The 20232-nt window shown below is 46.5% G+C and overlaps 19 non-coding genes across 19 annotated transcripts; all 19 read left to right on the top strand.

The window, feature by feature from the left end:
• Positions 1–488: 488 nt before the first annotated feature.
• Positions 489–603, top strand: LOC144800258 (U5 spliceosomal RNA). The gene has a single exon (XR_013604170.1). It is a non-coding gene; the product is annotated as a U5 spliceosomal RNA (small nuclear RNA).
• Positions 604–1538: 935 nt separating this feature from the next.
• Positions 1539–1653, top strand: LOC144800259 (U5 spliceosomal RNA). Its single transcript, XR_013604171.1, has one exon. It is a non-coding gene; the product is annotated as a U5 spliceosomal RNA (small nuclear RNA).
• Positions 1654–2575: 922 nt separating this feature from the next.
• Positions 2576–2690, top strand: LOC144800260 (U5 spliceosomal RNA). The gene has a single exon (XR_013604172.1). It is a non-coding gene; the product is annotated as a U5 spliceosomal RNA (small nuclear RNA).
• A 935-nt stretch (positions 2691–3625) lies between these two features.
• On the top strand, positions 3626–3740 carry LOC144801551 (U5 spliceosomal RNA). Its single transcript, XR_013605357.1, has one exon. It is a non-coding gene; the product is annotated as a U5 spliceosomal RNA (small nuclear RNA).
• A 935-nt stretch (positions 3741–4675) lies between these two features.
• On the top strand, positions 4676–4790 carry LOC144800261 (U5 spliceosomal RNA). The gene has a single exon (XR_013604173.1). It is a non-coding gene; the product is annotated as a U5 spliceosomal RNA (small nuclear RNA).
• Positions 4791–5725: 935 nt separating this feature from the next.
• On the top strand, positions 5726–5840 carry LOC144800262 (U5 spliceosomal RNA). Its single transcript, XR_013604174.1, has one exon. It is a non-coding gene; the product is annotated as a U5 spliceosomal RNA (small nuclear RNA).
• Positions 5841–6762: 922 nt separating this feature from the next.
• Positions 6763–6877, top strand: LOC144800264 (U5 spliceosomal RNA). Its single transcript, XR_013604176.1, has one exon. It is a non-coding gene; the product is annotated as a U5 spliceosomal RNA (small nuclear RNA).
• A 935-nt stretch (positions 6878–7812) lies between these two features.
• On the top strand, positions 7813–7927 carry LOC144801552 (U5 spliceosomal RNA). Its single transcript, XR_013605358.1, has one exon. It is a non-coding gene; the product is annotated as a U5 spliceosomal RNA (small nuclear RNA).
• A 935-nt stretch (positions 7928–8862) lies between these two features.
• Positions 8863–8977, top strand: LOC144800265 (U5 spliceosomal RNA). The gene has a single exon (XR_013604177.1). It is a non-coding gene; the product is annotated as a U5 spliceosomal RNA (small nuclear RNA).
• Positions 8978–9912: 935 nt separating this feature from the next.
• LOC144801553 (U5 spliceosomal RNA) lies at positions 9913–10027 on the top strand. Its single transcript, XR_013605359.1, has one exon. It is a non-coding gene; the product is annotated as a U5 spliceosomal RNA (small nuclear RNA).
• A 935-nt stretch (positions 10028–10962) lies between these two features.
• Positions 10963–11077, top strand: LOC144800266 (U5 spliceosomal RNA). The gene has a single exon (XR_013604178.1). It is a non-coding gene; the product is annotated as a U5 spliceosomal RNA (small nuclear RNA).
• A 935-nt stretch (positions 11078–12012) lies between these two features.
• Positions 12013–12127, top strand: LOC144800267 (U5 spliceosomal RNA). Its single transcript, XR_013604179.1, has one exon. It is a non-coding gene; the product is annotated as a U5 spliceosomal RNA (small nuclear RNA).
• A 935-nt stretch (positions 12128–13062) lies between these two features.
• On the top strand, positions 13063–13177 carry LOC144800750 (U5 spliceosomal RNA). Its single transcript, XR_013604636.1, has one exon. It is a non-coding gene; the product is annotated as a U5 spliceosomal RNA (small nuclear RNA).
• A 935-nt stretch (positions 13178–14112) lies between these two features.
• Positions 14113–14227, top strand: LOC144800268 (U5 spliceosomal RNA). The gene has a single exon (XR_013604180.1). It is a non-coding gene; the product is annotated as a U5 spliceosomal RNA (small nuclear RNA).
• A 935-nt stretch (positions 14228–15162) lies between these two features.
• Positions 15163–15277, top strand: LOC144800269 (U5 spliceosomal RNA). Its single transcript, XR_013604181.1, has one exon. It is a non-coding gene; the product is annotated as a U5 spliceosomal RNA (small nuclear RNA).
• A 935-nt stretch (positions 15278–16212) lies between these two features.
• On the top strand, positions 16213–16327 carry LOC144800270 (U5 spliceosomal RNA). Its single transcript, XR_013604182.1, has one exon. It is a non-coding gene; the product is annotated as a U5 spliceosomal RNA (small nuclear RNA).
• A 922-nt stretch (positions 16328–17249) lies between these two features.
• LOC144801554 (U5 spliceosomal RNA) lies at positions 17250–17364 on the top strand. The gene has a single exon (XR_013605360.1). It is a non-coding gene; the product is annotated as a U5 spliceosomal RNA (small nuclear RNA).
• Positions 17365–18299: 935 nt separating this feature from the next.
• LOC144800513 (U5 spliceosomal RNA) lies at positions 18300–18414 on the top strand. Its single transcript, XR_013604409.1, has one exon. It is a non-coding gene; the product is annotated as a U5 spliceosomal RNA (small nuclear RNA).
• Positions 18415–19349: 935 nt separating this feature from the next.
• On the top strand, positions 19350–19464 carry LOC144800271 (U5 spliceosomal RNA). Its single transcript, XR_013604183.1, has one exon. It is a non-coding gene; the product is annotated as a U5 spliceosomal RNA (small nuclear RNA).
• The last annotated feature ends 768 nt before the right edge of the window (positions 19465–20232 follow it).

Consider the following 20232-nt stretch of genomic DNA (forward strand, 5'->3'; position numbering starts at 1 on the left):
CCTGTTTCATGTGCCTCTAGCCTAGACAGATATATACTTCTATATTCAGGTTTAATGAAAGTACGTACGAAAAAGGGACTTAAAGTGCATGGCTATGTGCAGAGCACAGTGGTGGCTCACAGCCTATCGATTGGAAGGATGGTGTGGAAAGCGTAAAATCGCTGGGGGACAAAAGTCCTACAGTGTCACTTCACCTAAAGCCTGATGCACGCTTCCCGTTCCCCTTGCCCAGCAGCCGCAACGCCTCCTAATGAGCTGAGGTGTGTACAGAAAAGAATTTGCATATTTCCAGACAGACGCATGGGAACTGTCCACCTTTTTGATTTTCTGTGCTTTGAGCAGAGACTCTGAAAATTGGGCCTGCTTCCCTCACTGGCCTGGTTCTTGTCCTCTTTCTTAGAGCCTAAAAATACCTCTCAGGTCCTCACCCTCGCAATGACGGGGTCTTTGATGTGGTGCCACTTACCCCCAGAGAGCCATATTCTAACTTACTCTGGTTTCTCTTCAAAACGAAAAAATCTTTCGCCTTTTACTAAAGATTTCCGTGGAGAGGAACATTTACGAGTTTATTCAATTTTTTTAAGCCTTACCACCGGTGAGGCTGTTTATCTTGTGTTTAAAAGAAAAGCATTAGAAATTGGTGAATATATCTGCGAGTTGTCTGCTGCTGTTTTTTGGGGACATGAGCTTAGGTGTTTTATTCCTGAACTCTCTGCTTGCTCATTTGCATAGACAGAGTGCAGGAGAGGTGCATCATGGGAAAGAGCTTGTGCAGTGCATGAGATTGCTTTTCGTGACTATCTTGGAATTTCACGATAGCAGGCAGTATGTTTTCTCCTCTCTTAATATTCCTGCTGTCAGAGGCCAGACGTCACCCTCCTTTTTCAAGGTGGCACCTAGACTCACGCTGTGCTTTTCATAGGGCTTGCCCGTTATTTGTGCACGTTAGAGGTGCCCCATAGAGGTTGGCCAATCCTGAGTCGGTGCCCTGAGAGGGTGGCCAATCATGAGTCAGATTCCTCTCAGGTACACTTGAAGCGGCACGCCAGTCCTGTTTCATGTGCCTCTAGCCTAGACAGATATATACTTCTATATTCAGGTTTAATGAAAGTACGTGCGAAAAAGGGACTTAAAGTGCATGGCTATGTGCAGAGCACAGTGGTGGCTCACAGCCTATCGATTGGAAGGATGGTGTGGAAAGCGTAAAATCGCTGGGGGACAAAAGTCCTACAGTGTCACTTCACCTAAAGCCTGATGCACGCTTCCCGTTCCCCTTGCCCAGCAGCCGCAACGCCTCCTAATGAGCTGAGGTGTGTACAGAAAAGAATTTGCATATTTCCAGACAGACGCATGGGAACTGTCCACCTTTTTGATTTTCTGTGCTTTGAGCAGAGACTCTGAAAATTGGGCCTGCTTCCCTCACTGGCCTGGTTCTTGTCCTCTTTCTTAGAGCCTAAAAATACCTCTCAGGTCCTCACCCTCGCAATGACGGGGTCTTTGATGTGGTGCCACTTACCCCCAGAGAGCCATATTCTAACTTACTCTGGTTTCTCTTCAAAACGAAAAAATCTTTCGCCTTTTACTAAAGATTTCCGTGGAGAGGAACATTTACGAGTTTATTCAATTTTTTTAAGCCTTACCACCGGTGAGGCTGTTTATCTTGTGTTTAAAAGAAAAGCATTAGAAATTGGTGAATATATCTGCGAGTTGTCTGCTGCTGTTTTTTGGGGACATGAGCTTAGGTGTTTTATTCCTGAACTCTCTGCTTGCTCATTTGCATAGACAGAGTGCAGGAGAGGTGCATCATGGGAAAGAGCTTGTGCAGTGCATGAGATTGCTTTTCGTGACTATCTTGGAATTTCACGATAGCAGGCAGTATGTTTTCTCCTCTCTTAATATTCCTGCTGTCAGAGGCCAGACGTCACCCTCCTTTTTCAAGGTGGCACCTAGACTCACGCTGTGCTTTTCATAGGGCTTGCCCGTTATTTGTGCCCGTTAGAGGTTGGCCAATCCTGAGTCGGTGCCCTGAGAGGGTGGCCAATCATGAGTCAGATTCCTCTCAGGTACACTTGAAGCGGCACGCCAGTCCTGTTTCATGTGCCTCTAGCCTAGACAGATATATACTTCTATATTCAGGTTTAATGAAAGTACGTACGAAAAAGGGACTTAAAGTGCATGGCTATGTGCAGAGCACAGTGGTGGCTCACAGCCTATCGATTGGAAGGATGGTGTGGAAAGCGTAAAATCGCTGGGGGACAAAAGTCCTACAGTGTCACTTCACCTAAAGCCTGATGCACGCTTCCCGTTCCCCTTGCCCAGCAGCCGCAACGCCTCCTAATGAGCTGAGGTGTGTACAGAAAAGAATTTGCATATTTCCAGACAGACGCATGGGAACTGTCCACCTTTTTGATTTTCTGTGCTTTGAGCAGAGACTCTGAAAATTGGGCCTGCTTCCCTCACTGGCCTGGTTCTTGTCCTCTTTCTTAGAGCCTAAAAATACCTCTCAGGTCCTCACCCTCGCAATGACGGGGTCTTTGATGTGGTGCCACTTACCCCCAGAGAGCCATATTCTAACTTACTCTGGTTTCTCTTCAAAACGAAAAAATCTTTCGCCTTTTACTAAAGATTTCCGTGGAGAGGAACATTTACGAGTTTATTCAATTTTTTTAAGCCTTACCACCGGTGAGGCTGTTTATCTTGTGTTTAAAAGAAAAGCATTAGAAATTGGTGAATATATCTGCGAGTTGTCTGCTGCTGTTTTTTGGGGACATGAGCTTAGGTGTTTTATTCCTGAACTCTCTGCTTGCTCATTTGCATAGACAGAGTGCAGGAGAGGTGCATCATGGGAAAGAGCTTGTGCAGTGCATGAGATTGCTTTTCGTGACTATCTTGGAATTTCACGATAGCAGGCAGTATGTTTTCTCCTCTCTTAATATTCCTGCTGTCAGAGGCCAGACGTCACCCTCCTTTTTCAAGGTGGCACCTAGACTCACGCTGTGCTTTTCATAGGGCTTGCCCGTTATTTGTGCACGTTAGAGGTGCCCCATAGAGGTTGGCCAATCCTGAGTCGGTGCCCTGAGAGGGTGGCCAATCATGAGTCAGATTCCTCTCAGGTACACTTGAAGCGGCACGCCAGTCCTGTTTCATGTGCCTCTAGCCTAGACAGATATATACTTCTATATTCAGGTTTAATGAAAGTACGTGCGAAAAAGGGACTTAAAGTGCATGGCTATGTGCAGAGCACAGTGGTGGCTCACAGCCTATCGATTGGAAGGATGGTGTGGAAAGCGTAAAATCGCTGGGGGACAAAAGTCCTACAGTGTCACTTCACCTAAAGCCTGATGCACGCTTCCCGTTCCCCTTGCCCAGCAGCCGCAACGCCTCCTAATGAGCTGAGGTGTGTACAGAAAAGAATTTGCATATTTCCAGACAGACGCATGGGAACTGTCCACCTTTTTGATTTTCTGTGCTTTGAGCAGAGACTCTGAAAATTGGGCCTGCTTCCCTCACTGGCCTGGTTCTTGTCCTCTTTCTTAGAGCCTAAAAATACCTCTCAGGTCCTCACCCTCGCAATGACGGGGTCTTTGATGTGGTGCCACTTACCCCCAGAGAGCCATATTCTAACTTACTCTGGTTTCTCTTCAAAACGAAAAAATCTTTCGCCTTTTACTAAAGATTTCCGTGGAGAGGAACATTTACGAGTTTATTCAATTTTTTTAAGCCTTACCACAGGTGAGGCTGTTTATCGTGTGTTTAAAAGAAAAGCATTAGAAATTGGTGAATATATCTGCGAGTTGTCTGCTGCTGTTTTTTGGGGACATGAGCTTAGGTGTTTTATTCCTGAACTCTCTGCTTGCTCATTTGCATCGACAGAGTGCAGGAGAGGTGCATCATGGGAAAGAGCTTGTGCAGTGCATGAGATTGCTTTTCGTGACTATCTTGGAATTTCACGATAGCAGGCAGTATGTTTTCTCCTCTCTTAATATTCCTGCTGTCAGAGGCCAGACGTCACCCTCCTTTTTCAAGGTGGCACCTAGACTCACGCTGTGCTTTTCATAGGGCTTGCCCGTTATTTGTGCACGTTAGAGGTGCCCCATAGAGGTTGGCCAATCCTGAGTCGGTGCCCTGAGAGGGTGGCCAATCCTGAGTCAGATTCCTCTCAGGTACACTTGAAGCGGCACGCCAGTCCTGTTTCATGTGCCTCTAGCCTAGACAGATATATACTTCTATATTCAGGTTTAATGAAAGTACGTGCGAAAAAGGGACTTAAAGTGCATGGCTATGTGCAGAGCACAGTGGTGGCTCACAGCCTATCGATTGGAAGGATGGTGTGGAAAGCGTAAAATCGCTGGGGGACAAAAGTCCTACAGTGTCACTTCACCTAAAGCCTGATGCACGCTTCCCGTTCCCCTTGCCCAGCAGCCGCAACGCCTCCTAATGAGCTGAGGTGTGTACAGAAAAGAATTTGCATATTTCCAGACAGACGCATGGGAACTGTCCACCTTTTTGATTTTCTGTGCTTTGAGCAGAGACTCTGAAAATTGGGCCTGCTTCCCTCACTGGCCTGGTTCTTGTCCTCTTTCTTAGAGCCTAAAAATACCTCTCAGGTCCTCACCCTCGCAATGACGGGGTCTTTGATGTGGTGCCACTTACCCCCAGAGAGCCATATTCTAACTTACTCTGGTTTCTCTTCAAAACGAAAAAATCTTTCGCCTTTTACTAAAGATTTCCGTGGAGAGGAACATTTACGAGTTTATTCAATTTTTTTAAGCCTTACCACCGGTGAGGCTGTTTATCTTGTGTTTAAAAGAAAAGCATTAGAAATTGGTGAATATATCTGCGAGTTGTCTGCTGCTGTTTTTTGGGGACATGAGCTTAGGTGTTTTATTCCTGAACTCTCTGCTTGCTCATTTGCATAGACAGAGTGCAGGAGAGGTGCATCATGGGAAAGAGCTTGTGCAGTGCATGAGATTGCTTTTCGTGACTATCTTGGAATTTCACGATAGCAGGCAGTATGTTTTCTCCTCTCTTAATATTCCTGCTGTCAGAGGCCAGACGTCACCCTCCTTTTTCAAGGTGGCACCTAGACTCACGCTGTGCTTTTCATAGGGCTTGCCCGTTATTTGTGCACGTTAGAGGTGCCCCATAGAGGTTGGCCAATCCTGAGTCGGTGCCCTGAGAGGGTGGCCAATCATGAGTCAGATTCCTCTCAGGTACACTTGAAGCGGCACGCCAGTCCTGTTTCATGTGCCTCTAGCCTAGACAGATATATACTTCTATATTCAGGTTTAATGAAAGTACGTGCGAAAAAGGGACTTAAAGTGCATGGCTATGTGCAGAGCACAGTGGTGGCTCACAGCCTATCGATTGGAAGGATGGTGTGGAAAGCGTAAAATCGCTGGGGGACAAAAGTCCTACAGTGTCACTTCACCTAAAGCCTGATGCACGCTTCCCGTTCCCCTTGCCCAGCAGCCGCAACGCCTCCTAATGAGCTGAGGTGTGTACAGAAAAGAATTTGCATATTTCCAGACAGACGCATGGGAACTGTCCACCTTTTTGATTTTCTGTGCTTTGAGCAGAGACTCTGAAAATTGGGTCTGCTTCCCTCACTGGCCTGGTTCTTGTCCTCTTTCTTAGAGCCTAAAAATACCTCTCAGGTCCTCACCCTCGCAATGACGGGGTCTTTGATGTGGTGCCACTTACCCCCAGAGAGCCATATTCTAACTTACTCTGGTTTCTCTTCAAAACGAAAAAATCTTTCGCCTTTTACTAAAGATTTCCGTGGAGAGGAACATTTACGAGTTTATTCAATTTTTTTAAGCCTTACCACCGGTGAGGCTGTTTATCTTGTGTTTAAAAGAAAAGCATTAGAAATTGGTGAATATATCTGCGAGTTGTCTGCTGCTGTTTTTTGGGGACATGAGCTTAGGTGTTTTATTCCTGAACTCTCTGCTTGCTCATTTGCATAGACAGAGTGCAGGAGAGGTGCATCATGGGAAAGAGCTTGTGCAGTGCATGAGATTGCTTTTCGTGACTATCTTGGAATTTCACGATAGCAGGCAGTATGTTTTCTCCTCTCTTAATATTCCTGCTGTCAGAGGCCAGACGTCACCCTCCTTTTTCAAGGTGGCACCTAGACTCACGCTGTGCTTTTCATAGGGCTTGCCCGTTATTTGTGCCCGTTAGAGGTTGGCCAATCCTGAGTCGGTGCCCTGAGAGGGTGGCCAATCATGAGTCAGATTCCTCTCAGGTACACTTGAAGCGGCACGCCAGTCCTGTTTCATGTGCCTCTAGCCTAGACAGATATATACTTCTATATTCAGGTTTAATGAAAGTACGTACGAAAAAGGGACTTAAAGTGCATGGCTATGTGCAGAGCACAGTGGTGGCTCACAGCCTATCGATTGGAAGGATGGTGTGGAAAGCGTAAAATCGCTGGGGGACAAAAGTCCTACAGTGTCACTTCACCTAAAGCCTGATGCACGCTTCCCGTTCCCCTTGCCCAGCAGCCGCAACGCCTCCTAATGAGCTGAGGTGTGTACAGAAAAGAATTTGCATATTTCCAGACAGACGCATGGGAACTGTCCACCTTTTTGATTTTCTGTGCTTTGAGCAGAGACTCTGAAAATTGGGCCTGCTTCCCTCACTGGCCTGGTTCTTGTCCTCTTTCTTAGAGCCTAAAAATACCTCTCAGGTCCTCACCCTCGCAATGACGGGGTCTTTGATGTGGTGCCACTTACCCCCAGAGAACCATATTCTAACTTACTCTGGTTTCTCTTCAAAACGAAAAAATCTTTCGCCTTTTACTAAAGATTTCCGTGGAGAGGAACATTTACGAGTTTATTCAATTTTTTTAAGCCTTACCACCGGTGAGGCTGTTTATCTTGTGTTTAAAAGAAAAGCATTAGAAATTGGTGAATATATCTGCGAGTTGTCTGCTGCTGTTTTTTGGGGACATGAGCTTAGGTGTTTTATTCCTGAACTCTCTGCTTGCTCATTTGCATAGACAGAGTGCAGGAGAGGTGCATCATGGGAAAGAGCTTGTGCAGTGCATGAGATTGCTTTTCGTGACTATCTTGGAATTTCACGATAGCAGGCAGTATGTTTTCTCCTCTCTTAATATTCCTGCTGTCAGAGGCCAGACGTCACCCTCCTTTTTCAAGGTGGCACCTAGACTCACGCTGTGCTTTTCATAGGGCTTGCCCGTTATTTGTGCACGTTAGAGGTGCCCCATAGAGGTTGGCCAATCCTGAGTCGGTGCCCTGAGAGGGTGGCCAATCATGAGTCAGATTCCTCTCAGGTACACTTGAAGCGGCACGCCAGTCCTGTTTCATGTGCCTCTAGCCTAGACAGATATATACTTCTATATTCAGGTTTAATGAAAGTACGTGCGAAAAAGGGACTTAAAGTGCATGGCTATGTGCAGAGCACAGTGGTGGCTCACAGCCTATCGATTGGAAGGATGGTGTGGAAAGCGTAAAATCGCTGGGGGACAAAAGTCCTACAGTGTCACTTCACCTAAAGCCTGATGCACGCTTCCCGTTCCCCTTGCCCAGCAGCCGCAACGCCTCCTAATGAGCTGAGGTGTGTACAGAAAAGAATTTGCATATTTCCAGACAGACGCATGGGAACTGTCCACCTTTTTGATTTTCTGTGCTTTGAGCAGAGACTCTGAAAATTGGGCCTGCTTCCCTCACTGGCCTGGTTCTTGTCCTCTTTCTTAGAGCCTAAAAATACCTCTCAGGTCCTCACCCTCGCAATGACGGGGTCTTTGATGTGGTGCCACTTACCCCCAGAGAGCCATATTCTAACTTACTCTGGTTTCTCTTCAAAACGAAAAAATCTTTCGCCTTTTACTAAAGATTTCCGTGGAGAGGAACATTTACGAGTTTATTCAATTTTTTTAAGCCTTACCACAGGTGAGGCTGTTTATCGTGTGTTTAAAAGAAAAGCATTAGAAATTGGTGAATATATCTGCGAGTTGTCTGCTGCTGTTTTTTGGGGACATGAGCTTAGGTGTTTTATTCCTGAACTCTCTGCTTGCTCATTTGCATCGACAGAGTGCAGGAGAGGTGCATCATGGGAAAGAGCTTGTGCAGTGCATGAGATTGCTTTTCGTGACTATCTTGGAATTTCACGATAGCAGGCAGTATGTTTTCTCCTCTCTTAATATTCCTGCTGTCAGAGGCCAGACGTCACCCTCCTTTTTCAAGGTGGCACCTAGACTCACGCTGTGCTTTTCATAGGGCTTGCCCGTTATTTGTGCACGTTAGAGGTGCCCCATAGAGGTTGGCCAATCCTGAGTCGGTGCCCTGAGAGGGTGGCCAATCCTGAGTCAGATTCCTCTCAGGTACACTTGAAGCGGCACGCCAGTCCTGTTTCATGTGCCTCTAGCCTAGACAGATATATACTTCTATATTCAGGTTTAATGAAAGTACGTGCGAAAAAGGGACTTAAAGTGCATGGCTATGTGCAGAGCACAGTGGTGGCTCACAGCCTATCGATTGGAAGGATGGTGTGGAAAGCGTAAAATCGCTGGGGGACAAAAGTCCTACAGTGTCACTTCACCTAAAGCCTGATGCACGCTTCCCGTTCCCCTTGCCCAGCAGCCGCAACGCCTCCTAATGAGCTGAGGTGTGTACAGAAAAGAATTTGCATATTTCCAGACAGACGCATGGGAACTGTCCACCTTTTTGATTTTCTGTGCTTTGAGCAGAGACTCTGAAAATTGGGCCTGCTTCCCTCACTGGCCTGGTTCTTGTCCTCTTTCTTAGAGCCTAAAAATACCTCTCAGGTCCTCACCCTCGCAATGACGGGGTCTTTGATGTGGTGCCACTTACCCCCAGAGAGCCATATTCTAACTTACTCTGGTTTCTCTTCAAAACGAAAAAATCTTTCGCCTTTTACTAAAGATTTCCGTGGAGAGGAACATTTACGAGTTTATTCAATTTTTTTAAGCCTTACCACCGGTGAGGCTGTTTATCTTGTGTTTAAAAGAAAAGCATTAGAAATTGGTGAATATATCTGCGAGTTGTCTGCTGCTGTTTTTTGGGGACATGAGCTTAGGTGTTTTATTCCTGAACTCTCTGCTTGCTCATTTGCATAGACAGAGTGCAGGAGAGGTGCATCATGGGAAAGAGCTTGTGCAGTGCATGAGATTGCTTTTCGTGACTATCTTGGAATTTCACGATAGCAGGCAGTATGTTTTCTCCTCTCTTAATATTCCTGCTGTCAGAGGCCAGACGTCACCCTCCTTTTTCAAGGTGGCACCTAGACTCACGCTGTGCTTTTCATAGGGCTTGCCCGTTATTTGTGCCCGTTAGAGGTGCCCCATAGAGGTTGGCCAATCCTGAGTCGGTGCCCTGAGAGGGTGGCCAATCATGAGTCAGATTCCTCTCAGGTACACTTGAAGCGGCACGCCAGTCCTGTTTCATGTGCCTCTAGCCTAGACAGATATATACTTCTATATTCAGGTTTAATGAAAGTACGTGCGAAAAAGGGACTTAAAGTGCATGGCTATGTGCAGAGCACAGTGGTGGCTCACAGCCTATCGATTGGAAGGATGGTGTGGAAAGCGTAAAATCGCTGGGGGACAAAAGTCCTACAGTGTCACTTCACCTAAAGCCTGATGCACGCTTCCCGTTCCCCTTGCCCAGCAGCCGCAACGCCTCCTAATGAGCTGAGGTGTGTACAGAAAAGAATTTGCATATTTCCAGACAGACGCATGGGAACTGTCCACCTTTTTGATTTTCTGTGCTTTGAGCAGAGACTCTGAAAATTGGGCCTGCTTCCCTCACTGGCCTGGTTCTTGTCCTCTTTCTTAGAGCCTAAAAATACCTCTCAGGTCCTCACCCTCGCAATGACGGGGTCTTTGATGTGGTGCCACTTACCCCCAGAGAGCCATATTCTAACTTACTCTGGTTTCTCTTCAAAACGAAAAAATCTTTCGCCTTTTACTAAAGATTTCCGTGGAGAGGAACATTTACGAGTTTATTCAATTTTTTTAAGCCTTACCACAGGTGAGGCTGTTTATCGTGTGTTTAAAAGAAAAGCATTAGAAATTGGTGAATATATCTGCGAGTTGTCTGCTGCTGTTTTTTGGGGACATGAGCTTAGGTGTTTTATTCCTGAACTCTCTGCTTGCTCATTTGCATCGACAGAGTGCAGGAGAGGTGCATCATGGGAAAGAGCTTGTGCAGTGCATGAGATTGCTTTTCGTGACTATCTTGGAATTTCACGATAGCAGGCAGTATGTTTTCTCCTCTCTTAATATTCCTGCTGTCAGAGGCCAGACGTCACCCTCCTTTTTCAAGGTGGCACCTAGACTCACGCTGTGCTTTTCATAGGGCTTGCCCGTTATTTGTGCACGTTAGAGGTGCCCCATAGAGGTTGGCCAATCCTGAGTCGGTGCCCTGAGAGGGTGGCCAATCCTGAGTCAGATTCCTCTCAGGTACACTTGAAGCGGCACGCCAGTCCTGTTTCATGTGCCTCTAGCCTAGACAGATATATACTTCTATATTCAGGTTTAATGAAAGTACGTGCGAAAAAGGGACTTAAAGTGCATGGCTATGTGCAGAGCACAGTGGTGGCTCACAGCCTATCGATTGGAAGGATGGTGTGGAAAGCGTAAAATCGCTGGGGGACAAAAGTCCTACAGTGTCACTTCACCTAAAGCCTGATGCACGCTTCCCGTTCCCCTTGCCCAGCAGCCGCAACGCCTCCTAATGAGCTGAGGTGTGTACAGAAAAGAATTTGCATATTTCCAGACAGACGCATGGGAACTGTCCACCTTTTTGATTTTCTGTGCTTTGAGCAGAGACTCTGAAAATTGGGCCTGCTTCCCTCACTGGCCTGGTTCTTGTCCTCTTTCTTAGAGCCTAAAAATACCTCTCAGGTCCTCACCCTCGCAATGACGGGGTCTTTGATGTGGTGCCACTTACCCCCAGAGAGCCATATTCTAACTTACTCTGGTTTCTCTTCAAAACGAAAAAATCTTTCGCCTTTTACTAAAGATTTCCGTGGAGAGGAACATTTACGAGTTTATTCAATTTTTTTAAGCCTTACCACCGGTGAGGCTGTTTATCTTGTGTTTAAAAGAAAAGCATTAGAAATTGGTGAATATATCTGCGAGTTGTCTGCTGCTGTTTTTTGGGGACATGAGCTTAGGTGTTTTATTCCTGAACTCTCTGCTTGCTCATTTGCATAGACAGAGTGCAGGAGAGGTGCATCATGGGAAAGAGCTTGTGCAGTGCATGAGATTGCTTTTCGTGACTATCTTGGAATTTCACGATAGCAGGCAGTATGTTTTCTCCTCTCTTAATATTCCTGCTGTCAGAGGCCAGACGTCACCCTCCTTTTTCAAGGTGGCACCTAGACTCACGCTGTGCTTTTCATAGGGCTTGCCCGTTATTTGTGCCCGTTAGAGGTGCCCCATAGAGGTTGGCCAATCCTGAGTCGGTGCCCTGAGAGGGTGGCCAATCATGAGTCAGATTCCTCTCAGGTACACTTGAAGCGGCACGCCAGTCCTGTTTCATGTGCCTCTAGCCTAGACAGATATATACTTCTATATTCAGGTTTAATGAAAGTACGTGCGAAAAAGGGACTTAAAGTGCATGGCTATGTGCAGAGCACAGTGGTGGCTCACAGCCTATCGATTGGAAGGATGGTGTGGAAAGCGTAAAATCGCTGGGGGACAAAAGTCCTACAGTGTCACTTCACCTAAAGCCTGATGCACGCTTCCCGTTCCCCTTGCCCAGCAGCCGCAACGCCTCCTAATGAGCTGAGGTGTGTACAGAAAAGAATTTGCATATTTCCAGACAGACGCATGGGAACTGTCCACCTTTTTGATTTTCTGTGCTTTGAGCAGAGACTCTGAAAATTGGGCCTGCTTCCCTCACTGGCCTGGTTCTTGTCCTCTTTCTTAGAGCCTAAAAATACCTCTCAGGTCCTCACCCTCGCAATGACGGGGTCTTTGATGTGGTGCCACTTACCCCCAGAGAGCCATATTCTAACTTACTCTGGTTTCTCTTCAAAACGAAAAAATCTTTCGCCTTTTACTAAAGATTTCCGTGGAGAGGAACATTTACGAGTTTATTCAATTTTTTTAAGCCTTACCACCGGTGAGGCTGTTTATCTTGTGTTTAAAAGAAAAGCATTAGAAATTGGTGAATATATCTGCGAGTTGTCTGCTGCTGTTTTTTGGGGACATGAGCTTAGGTGTTTTATTCCTGAACTCTCTGCTTGCTCATTTGCATAGACAGAGTGCAGGAGAGGTGCATCATGGGAAAGAGCTTGTGCAGTGCATGAGATTGCTTTTCGTGACTATCTTGGAATTTCACGATAGCAGGCAGTATGTTTTCTCCTCTCTTAATATTCCTGCTGTCAGAGGCCAGACGTCACCCTCCTTTTTCAAGGTGGCACCTAGACTCACGCTGTGCTTTTCATAGGGCTTGCCCGTTATTTGTGCACGTTAGAGGTGCCCCATAGAGGTTGGCCAATCCTGAGTCGGTGCCCTGAGAGGGTGGCCAATCATGAGTCAGATTCCTCTCAGGTACACTTGAAGCGGCACGCCAGTCCTGTTTCATGTGCCTCTAGCCTAGACAGATATATACTTCTATATTCAGGTTTAATGAAAGTACGTGCGAAAAAGGGACTTAAAGTGCATGGCTATGTGCAGAGCACAGTGGTGGCTCACAGCCTATCGATTGGAAGGATGGTGTGGAAAGCGTAAAATCGCTGGGGGACAAAAGTCCTACAGTGTCACTTCACCTAAAGCCTGATGCACGCTTCCCGTTCCCCTTGCCCAGCAGCCGCAACGCCTCCTAATGAGCTGAGGTGTGTACAGAAAAGAATTTGCATATTTCCAGACAGACGCATGGGAACTGTCCACCTTTTTGATTTTCTGTGCTTTGAGCAGAGACTCTGAAAATTGGGCCTGCTTCCCTCACTGGCCTGGTTCTTGTCCTCTTTCTTAGAGCCTAAAAATACCTCTCAGGTCCTCACCCTCGCAATGACGGGGTCTTTGATGTGGTGCCACTTACCCCCAGAGAGCCATATTCTAACTTACTCTGGTTTCTCTTCAAAACGAAAAAATCTTTCACCTTTTACTAAAGATTTCCGTGGAGAGGAACATTTACGAGTTTATTCAATTTTTTTAAGCCTTACCACCGGTGAGGCTGTTTATCTTGTGTTTAAAAGAAAAGCATTAGAAATTGGTGAATATATCTGCGAGTTGTCTGCTGCTGTTTTTTGGGGACATGAGCTTAGGTGTTTTATTCCTGAACTCTCTGCTTGCTCATTTGCATAGACAGAGTGCAGGAGAGGTGCATCATGGGAAAGAGCTTGTGCAGTGCATGAGATTGCTTTTCGTGACTATCTTGGAATTTCACGATAGCAGGCAGTATGTTTTCTCCTCTCTTAATATTCCTGCTGTCAGAGGCCAGACGTCACCCTCCTTTTTCAAGGTGGCACCTAGACTCACGCTGTGCTTTTCATAGGGCTTGCCCGTTATTTGTGCACGTTAGAGGTGCCCCATAGAGGTTGGCCAATCCTGAGTCGGTGCCCTGAGAGGGTGGCCAATCCTGAGTCAGATTCCTCTCAGGTACACTTGAAGCGGCACGCCAGTCCTGTTTCATGTGCCTCTAGCCTAGACAGATATATACTTCTATATTCAGGTTTAATGAAAGTACGTACGAAAAAGGGACTTAAAGTGCATGGCTATGTGCAGAGCACAGTGGTGGCTCACAGCCTATCGATTGGAAGGATGGTGTGGAAAGCGTAAAATCGCTGGGGGACAAAAGTCCTACAGTGTCACTTCACCTAAAGCCTGATGCACGCTTCCCGTTCCCCTTGCCCAGCAGCCGCAACGCCTCCTAATGAGCTGAGGTGTGTACAGAAAAGAATTTGCATATTTCCAGACAGACGCATGGGAACTGTCCACCTTTTTGATTTTCTGTGCTTTGAGCAGAGACTCTGAAAATTGGGCCTGCTTCCCTCACCGGCCTGGTTCTTGTCCTCTTTCTTAGAGCCTAAAAATACCTCTCAGGTCCTCACCCTCGCAATGACGGGGTCTTTGATGTGGTGCCACTTACCCCCAGAGAGCCATATTCTAACTTACTCTGGTTTCTCTTCAAAACGAAAAAATCTTTCGCCTTTTACTAAAGATTTCCGTGGAGAGGAACATTTACGAGTTTATTCAATTTTTTTAAGCCTTACCACCGGTGAGGCTGTTTATCTTGTGTTTAAAAGAAAAGCATTAGAAATTGGTGAATATATCTGCGAGTTGTCTGCTGCTGTTTTTTGGGGACATGAGCTTAGGTGTTTTATTCCTGAACTCTCTGCTTGCTCATTTGCATAGACAGAGTGCAGGAGAGGTGCATCATGGGAAAGAGCTTGTGCAGTGCATGAGATTGCTTTTCGTGACTATCTTGGAATTTCACGATAGCAGGCAGTATGTTTTCTCCTCTCTTAATATTCCTGCTGTCAGAGGCCAGACGTCACCCTCCTTTTTCAAGGTGGCACCTAGACTCACGCTGTGCTTTTCATAGGGCTTGCCCGTTATTTGTGCACGTTAGAGGTGCCCCATAGAGGTTGGCCAATCCTGAGTCGGTGCCCTGAGAGGGTGGCCAATCATGAGTCAGATTCCTCTCAGGTACACTTGAAGCGGCACGCCAGTCCTGTTTCATGTGCCTCTAGCCTAGACAGATATATACTTCTATATTCAGGTTTAATGAAAGTACGTGCGAAAAAGGGACTTAAAGTGCATGGCTATGTGCAGAGCACAGTGGTGGCTCACAGCCTATCGATTGGAAGGATGGTGTGGAAAGCGTAAAATCGCTGGGGGACAAAAGTCCTACAGTGTCACTTCACCTAAAGCCTGATGCACGCTTCCCGTTCCCCTTGCCCAGCAGCCGCAACGCCTCCTAATGAGCTGAGGTGTGTACAGAAAAGAATTTGCATATTTCCAGACAGACGCATGGGAACTGTCCACCTTTTTGATTTTCTGTGCTTTGAGCAGAGACTCTGAAAATTGGGCCTGCTTCCCTCACTGGCCTGGTTCTTGTCCTCTTTCTTAGAGCCTAAAAATACCTCTCAGGTCCTCACCCTCGCAATGACGGGGTCTTTGATGTGGTGCCACTTACCCCCAGAGAGCCATATTCTAACTTACTCTGGTTTCTCTTCAAAACGAAAAAATCTTTCGCCTTTTACTAAAGATTTCCGTGGAGAGGAACATTTACGAGTTTATTCAATTTTTTTAAGCCTTACCACCGGTGAGGCTGTTTATCTTGTGTTTAAAAGAAAAGCATTAGAAATTGGTGAATATATCTGCGAGTTGTCTGCTGCTGTTTTTTGGGGACATGAGCTTAGGTGTTTTATTCCTGAACTCTCTGCTTGCTCATTTGCATAGACAGAGTGCAGGAGAGGTGCATCATGGGAAAGAGCTTGTGCAGTGCATGAGATTGCTTTTCGTGACTATCTTGGAATTTCACGATAGCAGGCAGTATGTTTTCTCCTCTCTTAATATTCCTGCTGTCAGAGGCCAGACGTCACCCTCCTTTTTCAAGGTGGCACCTAGACTCACGCTGTGCTTTTCATAGGGCTTGCCCGTTATTTGTGCACGTTAGAGGTGCCCCATAGAGGTTGGCCAATCCTGAGTCGGTGCCCTGAGAGGGTGGCCAATCCTGAGTCAGATTCCTCTCAGGTACACTTGAAGCGGCACGCCAGTCCTGTTTCATGTGCCTCTAGCCTAGACAGATATATACTTCTATATTCAGGTTTAATGAAAGTACGTACGAAAAAGGGACTTAAAGTGCATGGCTATGTGCAGAGCACAGTGGTGGCTCACAGCCTATCGATTGGAAGGATGGTGTGGAAAGCGTAAAATCGCTGGGGGACAAAAGTCCTACAGTGTCACTTCACCTAAAGCCTGATGCACGCTTCCCGTTCCCCTTGCCCAGCAGCCGCAACGCCTCCTAATGAGCTGAGGTGTGTACAGAAAAGAATTTGCATATTTCCAGACAGACGCATGGGAACTGTCCACCTTTTTGATTTTCTGTGCTTTGAGCAGAGACTCTGAAAATTGGGCCTGCTTCCCTCACCGGCCTGGTTCTTGTCCTCTTTCTTAGAGCCTAAAAATACCTCTCAGGTCCTCACCCTCGCAATGACGGGGTCTTTGATGTGGTGCCACTTACCCCCAGAGAGCCATATTCTAACTTACTCTGGTTTCTCTTCAAAACGAAAAAATCTTTCGCCTTTTACTAAAGATTTCCGTGGAGAGGAACATTTACGAGTTTATTCAATTTTTTTAAGCCTTACCACCGGTGAGGCTGTTTATCTTGTGTTTAAAAGAAAAGCATTAGAAATTGGTGAATATATCTGCGAGTTGTCTGCTGCTGTTTTTTGGGGACATGAGCTTAGGTGTTTTATTCCTGAACTCTCTGCTTGCTCATTTGCATAGACAGAGTGCAGGAGAGGTGCATCATGGGAAAGAGCTTGTGCAGTGCATGAGATTGCTTTTCGTGACTATCTTGGAATTTCACGATAGCAGGCAGTATGTTTTCTCCTCTCTTAATATTCCTGCTGTCAGAGGCCAGACGTCACCCTCCTTTTTCAAGGTGGCACCTAGACTCACGCTGTGCTTTTCATAGGGCTTGCCCGTTATTTGTGCCCGTTAGAGGTTGGCCAATCCTGAGTCGGTGCCCTGAGAGGGTGGCCAATCATGAGTCAGATTCCTCTCAGGTACACTTGAAGCGGCACGCCAGTCCTGTTTCATGTGCCTCTAGCCTAGACAGATATATACTTCTATATTCAGGTTTAATGAAAGTACGTGCGAAAAAGGGACTTAAAGTGCATGGCTATGTGCAGAGCACAGTGGTGGCTCACAGCCTATCGATTGGAAGGATGGTGTGGAAAGCGTAAAATCGCTGGGGGACAAAAGTCCTACAGTGTCACTTCACCTAAAGCCTGATGCACGCTTCCCGTTCCCCTTGCCCAGCAGCCGCAACGCCTCCTAATGAGCTGAGGTGTGTACAGAAAAGAATTTGCATATTTCCAGACAGACGCATGGGAACTGTCCACCTTTTTGATTTTCTGTGCTTTGAGCAGAGACTCTGAAAATGGGGCCTGCTTCCCTCACTGGCCTGGTTCTTGTCCTCTTTCTTAGAGCCTAAAAATACCTCTCAGGTCCTCACCCTCGCAATGACGGGGTCTTTGATGTGGTGCCACTTACCCCCAGAGAGCCATATTCTAACTTACTCTGGTTTCTCTTCAAAACGAAAAAATCTTTCGCCTTTTACTAAAGATTTCCGTGGAGAGGAACATTTACGAGTTTATTCAATTTTTTTAAGCCTTACCACAGGTGAGGCTGTTTATCGTGTGTTTAAAAGAAAAGCATTAGAAATTGGTGAATATATCTGCGAGTTGTCTGCTGCTGTTTTTTGGGGACATGAGCTTAGGTGTTTTATTCCTGAACTCTCTGCTTGCTCATTTGCATCGACAGAGTGCAGGAGAGGTGCATCATGGGAAAGAGCTTGTGCAGTGCATGAGATTGCTTTTCGTGACTATCTTGGAATTTCACGATAGCAGGCAGTATGTTTTCTCCTCTCTTAATATTCCTGCTGTCAGAGGCCAGACGTCACCCTCCTTTTTCAAGGTGGCACCTAGACTCACGCTGTGCTTTTCATAGGGCTTGCCCGTTATTTGTGCACGTTAGAGGTGCCCCATAGAGGTTGGCCAATCCTGAGTCGGTGCCCTGAGAGGGTGGCCAATCCTGAGTCAGATTCCTCTCAGGTACACTTGAAGCGGCACGCCAGTCCTGTTTCATGTGCCTCTAGCCTAGACAGATATATACTTCTATATTCAGGTTTAATGAAAGTACGTGCGAAAAAGGGACTTAAAGTGCATGGCTATGTGCAGAGCACAGTGGTGGCTCACAGCCTATCGATTGGAAGGATGGTGTGGAAAGCGTAAAATCGCTGGGGGACAAAAGTCCTACAGTGTCACTTCACCTAAAGCCTGATGCACGCTTCCCGTTCCCCTTGCCCAGCAGCCGCAACGCCTCCTAATGAGCTGAGGTGTGTACAGAAAAGAATTTGCATATTTCCAGACAGACGCATGGGAACTGTCCACCTTTTTGATTTTCTGTGCTTTGAGCAGAGACTCTGAAAATTGGGCCTGCTTCCCTCACTGGCCTGGTTCTTGTCCTCTTTCTTAGAGCCTAAAAATACCTCTCAGGTCCTCACCCTCGCAATGACGGGGTCTTTGATGTGGTGCCACTTACCCCCAGAGAGCCATATTCTAACTTACTCTAGTTTCTCTTCAAAACGAAAAAATCTTTCGCCTTTTACTAAAGATTTCCGTGGAGAGGAACATTTACGAGTTTATTCAATTTTTTTAAGCCTTACCACCGGTGAGGCTGTTTATCTTGTGTTTAAAAGAAAAGCATTAGAAATTGGTGAATATATCTGCGAGTTGTCTGCTGCTGTTTTTTGGGGACATGAGCTTAGGTGTTTTATTCCTGAACTCTCTGCTTGCTCATTTGCATAGACAGAGTGCAGGAGAGGTGCATCATGGGAAAGAGCTTGTGCAGTGCATGAGATTGCTTTTCGTGACTATCTTGGAATTTCACGATAGCAGGCAGTATGTTTTCTCCTCTCTTAATATTCCTGCTGTCAGAGGCCAGACGTCACCCTCCTTTTTCAAGGTGGCACCTAGACTCACGCTGTGCTTTTCATAGGGCTTGCCCGTTATTTGTGCACGTTAGAGGTGCCCCATAGAGGTTGGCCAATCCTGAGTCGGTGCCCTGAGAGGGTGGCCAATCATGAGTCAGATTCCTCTCAGGTACACTTGAAGCGGCACGCCAGTCCTGTTTCATGTGCCTCTAGCCTAGACAGATATATACTTCTATATTCAGGTTTAATGAAAGTACGTGCGAAAAAGGGACTTAAAGTGCATGGCTATGTGCAGAGCACAGTGGTGGCTCACAGCCTATCGATTGGAAGGATGGTGTGGAAAGCGTAAAATCGCTGGGGGACAAAAGTCCTACAGTGTCACTTCACCTAAAGCCTGATGCACGCTTCCCGTTCCCCTTGCCCAGCAGCCGCAACGCCTCCTAATGAGCTGAGGTGTGTACAGAAAAGAATTTGCATATTTCCAGACAGACGCATGGGAACTGTCCACCTTTTTGATTTTCTGTGCTTTGAGCAGAGACTCTGAAAATTGGGCCTGCTTCCCTCACTGGCCTGGTTCTTGTCCTCTTTCTTAGAGCCTAAAAATACCTCTCAGGTCCTCACCCTCGCAATGACGGGGTCTTTGATGTGGTGCCACTTACCCCCAGAGAGCCATATTCTAACTTACTCTGGTTTCTCTTCAAAACGAAAAAATCTTTCGCCTTTTACTAAAGATTTCCGTGGAGAGGAACATTTACGAGTTTATTCAATTTTTTTAAGCCTTACCACCGGTGAGGCTGTTTATCTTGTGTTTAAAAGAAAAGCATTAGAAATTGGTGAATATATCTGCGAGTTGTCTGCTGCTGTTTTTTGGGGACATGAGCTTAGGTGTTTTATTCCTGAACTCTCTGCTTGCTCATTTGCATAGACAGAGTGCAGGAGAGGTGCATCATGGGAAAGAGCTTGTGCAGTGCATGAGATTGCTTTTCGTGACTATCTTGGAATTTCACGATAGCAGGCAGTATGTTTTCTCCTCTCTTAATATTCCTGCTGTCAGAGGCCAGACGTCACCCTCCTTTTTCAAGGTGTCACCTAGACTCACGCTGTGCTTTTCATAGGGCTTGCCCGTTATTTGTGCACGTTAGAGGTGCCCCATAGAGGTTGGCCAATCCTGAGTCGGTGCCCTGAGAGGGTGGCCAATCCTGAGTCAGATTCCTCTCAGGTACACTTGAAGCGGCACGCCAGTCCTGTTTCATGTGCCTCTAGCCTAGACAGATATATACTTCTATATTCAGGTTTAATGAAAGTACGTGCGAAAAAGGGACTTAAAGTGCATGGCTATGTGCAGAGCACAGTGGTGGCTCACAGCCTATCGATTGGAAGGATGGTGTGGAAAGCGTAAAATCGCTGGGGGACAAAAGTCCTACAGTGTCACTTCACCTAAAGCCTGATGCACGCTTCCCGTTCCCCTTGCCCAGCAGCCGCAACGCCTCCTAATGAGCTGAGGTGTGTACAGAAAAGAATTTGCATATTTCCAGACAGACGCATGGGAACTGTCCACCTTTTT

Source organism: Lissotriton helveticus, chromosome 12 (assembly GCF_964261635.1).
Source record: "Lissotriton helveticus chromosome 12, aLisHel1.1, whole genome shotgun sequence".
Classification (NCBI taxonomy): Eukaryota; Metazoa; Chordata; class Amphibia; order Caudata; family Salamandridae; genus Lissotriton; species Lissotriton helveticus.